The 14,420-nt window shown below is 41.2% G+C and overlaps 1 long non-coding RNA gene across 1 annotated transcript in view; it reads right to left on the reverse strand.

Moving 5' to 3' along the window:
- LOC144311424 (uncharacterized) overlaps nt 1-12,343 on the reverse strand; it is a 50,439-nt gene extending 38,096 nt beyond the window's left edge. The window contains exons 1-3 of the long non-coding RNA XR_013377009.1: nt 11,887-12,343; nt 6,878-6,981; nt 4,643-4,828 (exon numbers count right to left, since the gene is read on the reverse strand). This is a non-coding gene — a long non-coding RNA (uncharacterized LOC144311424). The remainder of the gene's footprint in view (nt 1-4,642; nt 4,829-6,877; nt 6,982-11,886) is intronic.
- Between the last annotated feature and the right edge of the window lie 2,077 nt (nt 12,344-14,420).

Consider the following 14,420-nt stretch of genomic DNA (forward strand, 5'->3'; position numbering starts at 1 on the left):
CTAGCACCTCTCTGGCCCACCAGACATTAACTGCTTTTTGTGAAGCAGGATGGACTGTGCAGCCATCATCACGGTAGATAGAGGAGGATTTTTCAGGGACTTCTTCAAGAGGGTCCCCTAGTTAGAACATCTCCAAAATAACTCCACTCTTTAGCACAAGACTCATATCAGAAGCATCCTGAGATGACTCTGACATGAATATATTCAAGATCAATTTTAGAAATTGATGGGCTACTCGTAGTCTGATGTAGACATGCTCATGACTCATGAACTCTTTTTGCACAATTGCTCCACAAACCCATGCAAAATGCAGTTCAAATGCAGCTGTTAAAATTCACAATTATACTTCCTTTTTCTGATGTTGAGTTTGAACGTGAGTTGGTAATGTTGCTTGTTTGTATGTTTATGGAGTAGTCTCATAATTTGTAAACTTTGTTGTACTTTTTAAAAATTACTCTGAACCCTGGTTATTATACTGATTTTTTTAATAGCTTTTGGCCAAGCACGTGAAAAATTTGACTTGACTAATGGAAAACAGAAATGAATATTTGAATTGCCCAGCTTTAAAGTAACTCAAGGAGGGGCACCTGCATGGCTCAGTCAGTTAAGTGTCTGCCTTCAGCTCAGGATATCATGGGGTGGGGGGATCCTGGGATGGAGCCCAGAGTGGGGCTCCCTGCTCAATGGGGGAGCCTTCTTCTCCCTCTCCCTCTGCCGATCCCCCCTGCTTGTGCTCTTTTACAGTCTGTCAAATAAATAAATAAAATCTTTTTAAAAAATAAAAATAAAGCAGCTCAGGGAGTAACTACACTTTCTGCATTGTTCCAAGGGAGAAGGGAGGTCATTGGGCCTTATATTTTTTTTTAACGATTTTATTTATTTATTCATGATAGTCAGAGAGGGGAGGGGGGGCAGAGACACAGGCAGAGAGAGAAGCAGGCTCCATGCACCGGAATGGGCCTTATATTGAACTTGGTCTAGTATCCTTGATAAAAATGGTCCTGCTCTGACCTTGAAGTCCACAACAAGGTCTAGGCTGTGCACCTTGCACTCCATCTCCTAAGGACTGAATTGCTGGCAGGCGTCCAGTCTCTCAGCCACTAAGGCTGAGTGTTGTGCCTCAACCCAGCACTCACGCAGCTCCCTGATGCTTCCTTTTGATTAGATACACCTGCAGAGATGCCCTGCACTGACTCCCACTTACACATACCTCCACTTGGGGCTATCATATCCTTCAAGCTCAAGGAGCTCACGGCCTTACCCATTAGAAATTACTGATTTTGGTATTCACTTTCTTGAGTTGCTATTGAAAATGTCTTCTTGTTTAACTCCTTATCACTTACACACAATGGAGACCTTATCACCTCTGGAAGTCTCCCCAGACTTTACTGATATCCCCCAAGCACCTTCATCTTGGATAACATGAGACTCAGAAGGTTTCAAGCCCTAGAGAGGGTTCTTACAATCTTTGCTCATTTCTTCATCCATCAATGGGAATATCTGCAAGGCACAAGATGCTCACCTTTCTCCACCCGACTCTCTAGTAGCGAAGTGACCACTTTGCCTTCTTAGAGCTTCTCGTGGTCTTCTGAGTGAAGCTGAAGCCTTGCTGCTTTGTCTAGAAGGTGACCTTTCACATGGCTGGCTGTTTGCTTGTCCACACATGTCTCACTTATCAGCTGTAAACCTCCAGAAACAACATCCAAGGTGGCAGGTGTTCCCTCCAAGCATGCCCCAGGAATGTCAGCACCTCCTCCTCTACCCTAATCTTGCAATTTCTCCTCTCAGTGTATCAAATCCTTCTTAGTCCTAGTGGACTGGGGCACCTTCTTCATCTCCCTGAAACTCTGGAAGTGAACACGTTTTCCAACATACATGTGAGGTCAGAGTGTGATGATTAGAACTGCCAACTCGGTGAACTCTCCATGTTTCAGAGGTGCGCTCAGGCTGCCCTCCTTACAGGCACCCAGGTCCTGGGAAGACAGGGGCACCAACCAAGAATCAGGGCATGGATTCTGAGTAACATTGCTCTTTATCTTTTCTCAAGACTGCAAAGAGGGGATCTTGGATGGCTCAGTGGTTGAGTGTCTACCTTTGGCTCAGGGCATGATCCCGGGGTCCTGGGATCGAGTCCCACATCAGGCTCCCTGCAAGGAACCTGTTTCTCCCTCTGCCTGTGTCTCTGCCTCTCTCTCTCTGTGTGTGTGTGTGTGTCTCTCTCTCATGAATAAATAAATTAAAATCCTTAAAAAAAAAAAAAAAGATTGCAAAGAACACGATAACCACGCTGAACTCTATATCTGGCATGTGAGCCAAAGAGCAGCCACAGAAATTTGTCCTCTTCTAGGCTCTGACTCCCTCCCAACCATAGAAGTCATTGTCCCCAACCTCTGGGTCCTTGTTCAGGGAAAGAACCAGGCCAGGAGGCAGGTTGCTGGTTTTCCAGAGCTCTTTGAGTGCTGGTTGAAACAATCTCTGTCACCTTAAGTGTTCTCTCCAGCTCACATGTTTAGAAAAGCATTACCAAGTACATATAGAGTCGTTGGATCATTTTCAATTACTAAGAGAAGGTACCAATTGTTAAGGAAAACTAAAAAATACCCCGAACGACTGTGAAATCTTTTCATTCCCCACTCTATAGGTAATTTGTTCTGATTGCCACTATTTCAAAAGACAAGATTACACACCAGGGAGGCAGAAAGATAAAAAAGGGAAATCTGTTCCCCTGTGGAGGCCCTATCAGAGCTCTCAGCTCATGTTTGGAAGCAAAGGCAAATTTTTTTTCTGCCCTAATGAAACCTTGTTAACTCTGAACACTGCAGCCGAACAGATCTACTGAGATGATTTGCTGGGTCATTGGGAGGTTATTAGGGGTCACTGGGGCATTCAGAGGTCACTGCCATTCTCGACTTTCTTCTTAAAGCAAGAGAACCTAAATATTTACTAAACATTGTCCTCATTTTGGAGAACAAAATTGAGGGCCATCATCTTTTTCAGATAAAAATGCATATCGTCCACTTAACGTAAGTTATAAACTGGAGTATATGAGTTTTCAAACCTTGATTTTTCCCCCCTATTTTCCCAATTCTAATAGTCAGCAATTGTCTTGTCCTACTAGGAGAGGGTTTTAACTATTTTTTCATAGGTTCAGGGTATGCTATTTTATTTATGATGAATCGTTGTTGCAATCACTGTAAGAAACAGCAGAGAATGACTTTCAAGACTCGCCAGGAAGAGTAGTGAGCCCTTCTGTCTGTTAAAATTATCTGGGTTTCACCAATGGTAAGCAGGAGGCAGAGACGTGGAGCTGAATACTTCCTCTGGATTAGGGAAGGGAGGGGCACAATTCTAGGATTTGATCTACCACCATATTCTTGCCTTGGAGTTGAATTCCCATGTAACTGAAAACATCTGAAGCAAATACAGAGCAAAGGTCTTTCTAGACTCCTGTTCCAAGAGTAGGCAAGAAAAGTAGTTCAAATACAATAGCTGGAAGTTCTATGTCAGTCATTTATTCATTGAGCCCATATGTTTTAACAGGGCTTTCAGAATTCATGAAAGCCCTGTTTCCTCCCTAAAATGGCACACTCATTGAAGAGCTGATGTAGTGCAGAGCTGACTTGGCAGACAAGTCCAGAGTTCTAGAACTGCAGCTTCCAAAAAGGAATAACAAAAAATGACAAGGATCCCCCTTCCCATTCCCAAGAAGCCAATGCTTAAATACTAGGAAAAGTAAAGGATAGAACGGTACAGCCTGTAAGATTCTTTCTAGGTCTACAATTCTTGCTCACAGAAATAAGATTTAGCATGAGATTGTTGTTTAGGTCCAGGAAGTACACCAATACACACAGGTGTGCCATTGTGCATTTGATCTAACATATAATTATCTAAGTGAGATTTGGTTAAATAAAAATTAATATTTTTGTAAAAAAAAGTATGCTTGCATAGAAGGCATCTCTAAGGTTTGAATGTTAAAGATAAACAATATATCCAAAAAGTCGGGCAGCCCAGGTGGCTCAGTGGTTTAGGGCCGCCTTCCGCCCAGGGCCTGATCCTGGAGATCCGGGGTTGAGTCCCACTTTGGGCTCCCTGCATGGAGCCTGCTTCTCCCTCTGCCTGTGTCTCTGCCTCTCTCTCTGTGTGTGTCTCTCATGAATAGATAAATAAAATCTTAAAAAAAAAGAAAATAATCAAAGAGGCTTCAAAAATCACTCAGTCTGGGATTTCTTGGTTTTACAAATGAAGACTCCCTGGAAAACTCAGAGGTCTCTTCCCTCCAGGCCTCTGAGTGAGGCGCAGCACTGGGACAGACCCTGTACTCTGGCTCCTGCGGTGTGAGGCTTCCTTTGGACAGGCTGCATTTGCCTGATGAGGAAACAGCATCATCTACTGGCAATGTATCAAAGTCATCTAGAAGAGCTGCCATTCAACCCTCCCTCACAACTTGTTGCTCACCCATTTCTGCTGTTTCTGACTGCCCAAGACAACACTTTGAGATATTTTTCCCTTCCCTAGATTTTCCAAAGCCTGAGCATTTATCAGCGGGACACTCCTCTACCACCTTCTTGCCCATTTGTACTTTTCAGGCTTCTCATGCCAAGCTTTCAACAGGTATCAGGAATATCCACCTCAGGTACCATACCTGTGGTGGCTGATGTCTTTTTGAGTGTTTCTTGATTCAAGTGTTCAGCAAAATAACACTCTTACCCATGATTTCAGGCCTTCTGCCAACTGATGTGTTTAATCAGAGAAATTTTCTCCTTTCTTCTCAAGATCCAGGTTATGCATTTCATTTAGGCATCCTGATATAACACTTGCCTTTCCCCTCCTACTGACAGAGAAAGGACATTTTTGTTGCCTTTGAAATAATTATAGGTATGCCTCAGGACAGTTCTGTGAATAAGTACATGGACTAGTTTCAGCCAAGGACATCTCTTCATCTGTCTTTCATGTTCTCAACCATTTACCAGGATTCCAGAGGCCAGACATGTCCCCTACCCTCAGGACCCTAACTTTGGAGGTGAAAAATAAAATTCATCAACAAATACTTGCCCTATATGATAAATGCTGTGTTATTAGTGAGCTCAAAGGGGAAAAATCATTCTGCTGAGGCTAGCAGAGAGAAGAGCAAGGGCAAAAGTGCAGAGTCAGGAAAATACATGGTATGATAAAGGGTCAGCAAAGAGTCTACTATATTCACAAAAAAAGAGCCCAAGAAGACAAATGGGAAGTGATCTGGCAAAGGAATTAAGAATTAGAACACAAAGATGCTTAGATGCTATCTTCGGGAACATGGACTTTATATGCAATGAGATACCATCACATCATGTGTCACAACAAAAAGACTGTTTTGAGGTCTCCAAGAAACAAAGTACATTATTTATTCCAGCCATGTTTGAAGCTGTTTTCTTCCTAAAATGGCACCCTCATTGAAGTGCTGGTGTAGCTGAGACTCTGAGTATAAATTATTTGTCATGTTAGGGCAAAAACTCAGACCTATTGCGTCTCAATCCATTTCTTTCTAATAAAGAGCTAATCAAAAGCAAGAAATACTTATTAGGAAAATAAAATAATTTTAAATTGGAAACTTTCTGGGTTTTCTTCCAATTTCATTCTTGTATAAATCCTCTGAAATTACATTTAAATATTCACAATGGTCCCTTCTCATCATATCATCCTCATTCAACATGTGCCGGCTTTATAAATGAAAAAATAATTTGATAGGCATCCTATTTAAAAGCAGTCATAAGAGAAATAGAAATTTTTCAGACTAAAAGATACGGTAAAGGAGAATAGGTCAAATGTAAATCACCATTAGCCAAAAAATAAAGGAGTTAGAAAAATCATCTTAAGTATCAGAAAAGCACAGCTGTGTGAGGATTTCTAGAAAAGTCTATTTCTCTTGGTTTTGTGAAGATACCAGTCCCATTGGTATTAGAGGAAAAATTAGAATGCTAGTATCATTACAGGACAGTCTTGTCAACTAATTCTAAACTGTAATTAAGGGCAGCCCCAGTAACGCAGTGGTTTGGCGCCGCCTGCAGCCTGGGATGTGATCCTGGAGACCCGGGATCAAATCCCATGTCTGGCTCCCTGCATGGAGCCTGCTTCTCCCTCTGCTTGTGTCTCTACCTCTGTGTCTCTCATAAATAAATAAAATCTTTAAAAAAATAATAATAAACTGGTGATTAAGAGGTCAACGTTTCTTTTCAAGAACTTTGTTTCTGAACTAGGGCTAGCGTTTTCTATTTCTGTTTTGCTTATACAAATAGTTAATCTACCTACTAAAATCTTGACTCAAAAGATAACTCAGCCAAACCTGCTATTGTTTCTCTTATTAACTATGCTCATTGAAGTTTCAGATCTTACAAAGCTCTACTCCATTTTCCATACCTTGGCAGTAGACAATAGGAGATATGTGTCTGAGCTGACATTCTTCTCCAAATGAATGCCAGACATTTCACATAGAGCTAAGAACTAAAGTCGTATGATATAGTGCATTGGCCAATGCTGTTACCATAGTATATTATGCTGAGGCTGACGTTCCATTCATCAAATAAATACCCAATGGGAAAAGGAACAAAATGGACTGCCATGCTTCTGAAACTGCCAAACCACAAAGAAGAGCAGAACTTACATGGCTCCTTGTTGGCCCAGCTCAAGAGTCAACTTGTAGATTTGGATGTGTCATTTCTAAATTCTTCTCTTAGAAAAGTAGTGGGACCACAGGAAGGTGAGAATAATCTGCAGCCAGGCTGCCTCCCAGCTTCCCACTCTACTAAAAGCAGCTCCCTTGGCACTCTACCCCTCTCAGAGCTGCCTCACAGGCCTGAAGCCGGGAACATGTAGATGTCAGCCTGTGGCCATGTTGGCTCACCTCCATCAGTTGTAAACAGAACCAGACCACGGAAGCTTCAGCTGCAGTTTCTTCTTCACACCTGGCCTTCCGAGAGAGGGTATCTGCTCTGTGGCTTTCACTGCCTAACAAATAAGAATGAAAACTATAAGCATTCAAAACAGAATGTGGGACTGAGTGTAGTGAGATTCTGTGCCTATTGGTAGCCCTGGCCCTATGTGATAGCACACTAGAAGGTGGAGCCTCCACACCTCAAGGGTGGCTGTGACAAGATGAGTGTCATTGCGAAGTAGAATAGTTCTCATTCATTTGGACAGCCTTTTCTGAGAAGCATGTATGAGGAATGAGTTCAACTGAACAACTGTAAAAAAAAAAAATCAAAACATAAATGGACATCTACCATGAGTCTCGCACTGTGTTAAACAATGATCAACATCCTGTTCTCTTTGAACTTACAGGTGATATATAGCCCCCCCCCCCAAAAAAAAAGCTAAACTAGCCTAGAGTCTGAATCTACTGATCTACTCCCAGAAGAATTGGTATGTAAACAGACTAAGAGAAAGGAGTACAGGGAACCAGAGTCCTTAGGGCACAGAGACAAAGGGATGAATCTCCCAGCTTCCAAAATTATTAGATGTCTTTGATTGACCTAGGCCATTCTGGAACAGCTGACATTCTGCCTATCTACCATTATATTGGCCTGCTTACCTGTACAAAATATGGCCCCAAAACTCTACTCAGTTAAGTCTGATTAGCATATTTCTCAGGGGCAACCAGAAAGAGGATTGTAATATCTTAGTTATTTGCAAACTATTTACCACTTGATTTTATAAATAAATTTTATAAGAATACAGCCACACCCACCATTTACATATTCTCTATGGCCACTTTAAAAAAAAGATTTTTAAAAAAAGATTTGATTTGATTTATTTGAGAAAGCCAGAGCAAGCAAGAGAGCATGAGCAGGAGGGGCAAAGGAGGAAGCAGACTCCCCACTGAGCCCAGTGCACGCACAACTCAAACTCAGCACCCTGGGATCATTACTTGAGCTGAGGGCAGATATCCAACCCACTGAGTCACCTAAGAACCTAAGGCTGCTTTTGTTCTACAATGTCAGAACTGAGTAGTTACAAGAAAGAAAGCACTGACCCATAAACCCTAAGATAGTTATTATCTGGCTCTTTTTGGAAAGTTTGTGAATTCCTGCAATGGCTGATAGAGACTATGTGAACCCAGTTTATGAAATGTTAGGAAGGCATTCTCAAGTACATCATGGCCCTTCAGACCAGGAGGTCATATGCCAAATATTAGGCATTTAGGACGCTCCAGGGCAAGTAACCTCATAAGTTGTATGTTTGCTTTAAGGGATGGAGAGCATGATGAACACCCTCTGTGAGCTGGCACCCACCTATTTATGGACCGCATCAATATCAGACTCAGAAGAGTATATCCACTTAGCAGAAAATCCAACCATAGTACTAGTGTCATTTCACAATAGCACTTGGGACAACCGGTCAATTTTTCTTGCTCTACAACTAGAAATGCTTTCCTACGAGGGACATGTCTGACCAGGATCCCCTGGCATGATGGTTTCAGTGATAGTGGATGCTGCCTGGAGACAGAAGCATCCCTGATGACAGAAGGCAAGGGGATGATTCTCCACAAGACAGCTGGGCCACTGCAGGGATCAGACTGAAGCATGGGCAGCTTATGATGAAACCTTGCAACATAGTCTTCCCACAGACCACTAGTTTCCTCACACAGGTAGTGGGGTCCATGCCTACCGGCAGGTAGAAACAAAATCTGACCTTGGTCAATGATGCCACCCAACTCTATTATTTCAGTGCAGTGGGACACACCTCTTCCTGAGACTAAGAACCAGGGTGTGACCAGGGCAGGAGCCAGGGAAGGGAGAAGACCTCTAAGGGCTAAGCAATGAAAAAGGGACCCTTACCCAGTAGAGAATGGCCACCCAGCATGGCAAAGGGTCCCTACTACGGGTGTCAGAAGGCTGTGAGTACTTACAGAAAGAAAACCCCTTGTGAGAGGAGAAGGAGCAGGGAATAGCCATGCCAGGAGGGGAAAAGGGAATCAAGAAAAAGCAATCATTGCATTCTCATGTTGTGAGCTTTGGAAAAACTGGGAAGATTGGAGCACTGGGCCACTCTCTCCAAAGTTTTCAGGAGGTCCTCCCAAGGTTCCAGTTTGCATTCTATTTTTATTTCAAGGCTTCATGGAAGTGCATCTATGCACCCCTGAGGGAGCCTGTGGCTGGTCTTTTTGGCGATCTCTTGTCAAGGTAAGCTATGGAATTTTGTGGTCCTGAAGCAGTTGGCTGCCCTGTAACTGGAAGGTGCTGGTAAGCCCCTGGCAGCATGAGTTCTATCTTCATATCTGGCTGATAGGAGCTACTATCAAGTACAGGAAGGTGGAGACCATGCCCCTTGGGTGCTTTTGAGTTTTGAGTGCTCAGCTATGTGCAGAACCAGCCAGAGTCGTAGATGGACCCCAGGTAAGGAATGCTACAGCAGCAGCCACAGCCCTGGGCAGTAAGTCATGATATATTCACACAACTGGTGATGAAGAAATTGAATGTCTGAACTCCCCTCCTAGACAAGCAAGAGTTCAGCTTGCCAGACACAGGCCCTGCAGGACCAGGATTGACTTGGTGCTGACCCACAAATCATAGAACTGAGGAAGACCAGAGCCAAACCAAAGACCAAGCAGGCAGTTCATGTGAAAACAGCAATTAAAATGGCCAAGGTAGAAATGTGATCCTTAAACATTCAAGGCAAGAGGTTAGAAATCAGACATCAGACACTAGAAGATAGAGCTAGGAGAGCCTTCCAACCTCTGGGGCATACCTGTGGCCTTCCCCGTAGGTGAATGTGCAGGCTATTAGCCAGACATCTGGGCAAATCATGATCTGCTAATTCTACCTGATGTCCTGGGTGTTAATGAGTAGGAAACTAGTTTCCAGGCAAGAGTGTTATATAATTTTGGAGAAAGTTTTGCACTGCAAATTGGGCTACCTGAGACCTTTCCATACTAACTGTGGACTCTGCGTGTCTCACTAAACAAAGAATTTCTGAACCCAGTCTTCATGGTGTCTGGCATAGAGATTCAGCTTCATGGGGGAACTTCACAGAAGATGTAGTCAAGAGTATCTACAGGTCATCTGGAGTGAGCCTCTTGGAGACATGCTTTTTATCATTGAGCTGTAAGGTTTTATATGTGCATCGAAGGTTCAGAGTCTGTTGGTGAAAGATTCAACATACTTTTTGTGTAAAAGACTTTACAAAAGAAAAAAAAAAAAGACTTTACAAAAGGAGTCAGAAAAACCTGATTCTGGCTGTGCCACTGAATAACTCCTCCAAATTCCAATCTGTGGTCTTTTCCAGAACTAATATCCTGTGATTATTCGTAAATCAATCTGTATATTATGATGGAACATGCTGGCAAAAAAGAGGCCCATATGGGCTTGTACAATTCCCCAAAAATCAATTATTAATGAAGTCTTTGGCTGGCAGATGCTGTATACAAGAATTGGTTTGGTGCCCAAAATGTAATCTTCTGTTCCCATGAACAAATCAAGGCTATTGTGATCAATAAAGCCTTGTTAAACATTAGTAAGGGAGTGGGCAAATGATGCAGAGTTAATAACCCATTACCATGCTACCGTTTTTCCCTTGATCCAAAATGTCCTTTTCTGCCTCTGTTGGATTATGTTTGCAGCACATGCTTGTGCTAAATATACATTTACCTCTAAAATTAGGCACTATTTACTTATTTATGTTAAAATTCAAAGTTATTTCACACTGATTTCCTGAATAGGCTCCAATTTTGTTACTAGAATAATAATTAGGAGTTTAACCAGCCTGGGAAAACTGGAAAACTTGATTTTTTAGAGGGGACAGAGACATATTAACTAGACAGTTTATGGCTCATTGGGAAAGCAATTAGTTGAACCAGAGTATCATGCATTTTGGTATCTATTTAGTCAGAAAAATCATTGTCCACTAATAGCAGAAAAAATTCTCTGGTTAGTCGGTCTGTGTTCAGTCTCAGGAACTACTAAGGATTAACTCAAAGAACCTTCTTAGTAGACTCTCATCCTTCAGGACTTCACAACCAGAATCTATGGCTATCTGAATTCAGTTAAGATGCAGGGTTAACTTAGTATATGCAAGTACCGTGATGACATAAAAGCAGCTAACCCATAGAGAGAGCTTTCTTGTGTCAGGCCCTGCTCTAACAGCTTCACATATATGTCTTAGTTATTCCTTACAACAACCCTATGAGATGCATTCTACTACCCTGCATTTTATACTTGTGTAAATTGAGAGGTTAAGTACCTTGTCTCCTAAATAGTAACCCCACCTAGCCTAGTTCTAGAACCCCAGCACTTAACCAATGCCTTCGTAATGGACATTTTTACGTCATTTTTGTAAAGTGCCTATTATAGGTAAATCTTTACACATTTAGAGACACAGAGAATTTGTGTTCTGTAACAGACTCAGACTGTGATGAGAGTCTCCACAGAGAGCATCCAGTACAGTCCCTACTGGGACTCCCCACCCCCCTTCCACAAGGGGAGCAGCCATCCTCTCTCTGCTCACCCCCAGTGAAGGGAATTCCCTAGATCCTGTAGCACTCCCACTTCGAAGAGCTTGGACCATTCGAAATAGCTTCCTTTCCTTAAGCTGGAATGTACTTTTTATAATTCTACCTGTTGGCCAGAATTTCATTCTCTGAAGCCACAGTGAAGATATACGACCCCTTTCTCACAGTACCCTTCAAATATTTACAAGAGCAGTTATGCACCATCCTAAATTATATCCTTCCTGGCTCATCACTCAAGTGCCACTATTTTGAGATCCAATTATCCTGGTCATTCTTCAATGGGCTTTCTAAGTTTCGGGCAAATCTTATTTGAAAGGGAGGGCCTACAAACAGACAGTTGTCAGAAGGCCTGAAGAGGCCGTAAGGATTGTCATAACTGTTGGATGATGCTTCTTCCTTCAATGTACCTTGAGGCCAGTCCTGCAGAACGGATAGCCTCCCCATCCTGTTCACTCACATTTGACAGGTAACCCACCTCCAGTCCAGAGGGAACTTCTCTTCATATTAAGCTCTCATCAAATCAAACTTATTCCATTGTATATTTTTAAGTTGTTCTTTTAAACACAACATAGGACTTAATATTTATCACTAATGAGTGGATCCTTCTTCAAGCCCACAGACAGAGACAAAAACAGAGCGATATTACTCTGTGTTCATTCCACCCCACAAATCTTTTCTATGGGCAGTAAAAAATTCAACTGGCCTATTAATTAGTTCATAGATATAATGAGATATTTTAGAAGGGAAAAGCAAAAAATGTAGTATGAGTACAGAGCTAAGCTGGACCCTAATATATAAAAAAGGCCAACCAAAGTGAAAGGTCTGGCAGCTTTCAGAGCCTGGGGCTATTTTCCTATACTATTTCCCTTGTGGAAAAGTAATCAATTAGATGCTATAATTTTAGACATTTGTTGACACAAGAGGCAGCCCAGATGTCATAGAGGCCACTCTGAAGTTTGTGTTCTATGGGGTCATTGTTTTGTCACACTTGACACTGTTCCCAAGAACAACAGGTTGAATGTGGGGAAACTCATTAATTGATCTGCTCATGTGAGCCAAAACTCTAACCAAAACGCAAGGCAGAAAACTAGGCTTATGGTCAATAAAGTATTCCTCCATGACAGCAACACCAATGAATTTACAACTCAAAAGGAAGAAAACAAGTATTCATATTTTGGACAATTGTTCTTTATGTTGCATAAACATTCTTTACATAATTCATAGCTACATAACCAAGATCCCACACACAAACTACAATGGATTTTATCTGTGCATACCAAAGGGGTTTAAAATATTTGGAGTAGTGTATTCAAAGATTTTTTTCCTTCTAAATCTTTTCATATTCTTTATATCACAAAACAGATTTCAAGTTAAAAACCAACAAAGAAAAAAATGAAACATGGATTTTAAATAATAATGAATAAACTTCCTATCATTTAGAACAACAACTCCCTCCCCGCCCTCTTTTTTTTTTTTTTTTTTATTTATTTATTTTTTTTTGCTGCAGGATGGAACTGGCTTGTTGCAAAGCCAAGAGCTAACAGTAAATTATGTTATTAGTGGTTTTAATAGATATTTTGAACTTTAGTGAGACAATATGAAATGTAAAAGATACATTATAGAAAAGATACATTATGTGTAGACCATTCTAGGTAGCAAAGGCATCTAAGAATCTAGCTTACCTTAGATGCCTGTAATTCCTATTCTCCCCAAGAGAGAGGGAAACTGAGTCAAACAATTGCATTTCCAAGGACATTTAAGAGGTTTGTGGAGAAGTTGTGAATCTATTATTTTCTGACACTTCATTGTCTTTCTTCAAGGACATTTTGAATAAGGAGTTAGTAAAGCTTAACATTCCCTTGCTGAAATAATGAAAGGAACAAGATCACAACCACGGCTGAGCTGATAATCAGGGAAGAGTAGTGGGACAGGAGAAAGGCAGCTTTCCCATATGTCCCACTGTGATATCAACTAAGACATCAATCTCCTTGGCAAAGGAGGGACAACCTCTGTTTTCTGTTTCTCTGGGGCATGAAGGTATCGTATCTATACCATCCCATTGGTCACAGTAATAAAAAGGAAGAAAAATGAGATCAGTACTTTGCACACATGATTTATTAGAATCAATTTTAATACAGTGCTCATAAGCATAGGTAGAAAAAAGGAAAACTGTCTTGCTATTATCTAAAGAATGTAATGATCATCAATGAGAAAAAGGCATACTAAAAATTCGTGATATTTAACAAAAGGGATAGAAGCAGAGCAGTTTTCCCAAGAAGAGTCTGTCCATGGGCAGAAAAAAAAAAAAGAAAGAAAATTTATATACATATATATTTCTGTCTCAGGAAAAACAGCATATTATAGACAATACACATATATAAACAGACATAAATGTATATTAGGAAAATGGCGATGTGTATATGTTTGTACTTTCTCTTTGAGCTTATCTAGCTTTCTATCCTCTCTTGTTCTCTCAACCTGCCCTCAACATCTGTGTCTACTAACTTCACAGGAGCATTTCATTCTAGATACATTTTGAGTATCTGAACACTGTCCTAAAGATGCAAATCAGGAATAGATTACAAATGCAACCAGCAAAGTTCTTATTTCTAAAAAAATTAATTTGTGAAACCAAAAATGGTAAAAAGTATATGTGTGTTCTAGTCATTTCCTTATATTTTAACAAACATACCTCCTTGATATGAATGACCTATGAGAAGTTTTGTTTTCTGTCTAAATGATTTAGGACACAGGAAGGAATGCCTTTGGGGGAGGTTTTGGCAGGGGTTTCTAAGTACAAAACACAAAAACTCACAATGGGAGTTGGGAAATATTTGGAAAACTCAAAAACAACAACTTGTGTTAATTCTCAGCTGACTCATGGCTGGCTTTTACTCTTGACCTCATTGAGATGGGCTGCAGGCAGCAGCGCGGCCAGGCG

This window comes from Canis aureus, chromosome 1 (assembly GCF_053574225.1).
Source record: "Canis aureus isolate CA01 chromosome 1, VMU_Caureus_v.1.0, whole genome shotgun sequence".
NCBI lineage: Eukaryota > Metazoa > Chordata > Mammalia > Carnivora > Canidae > Canis > Canis aureus.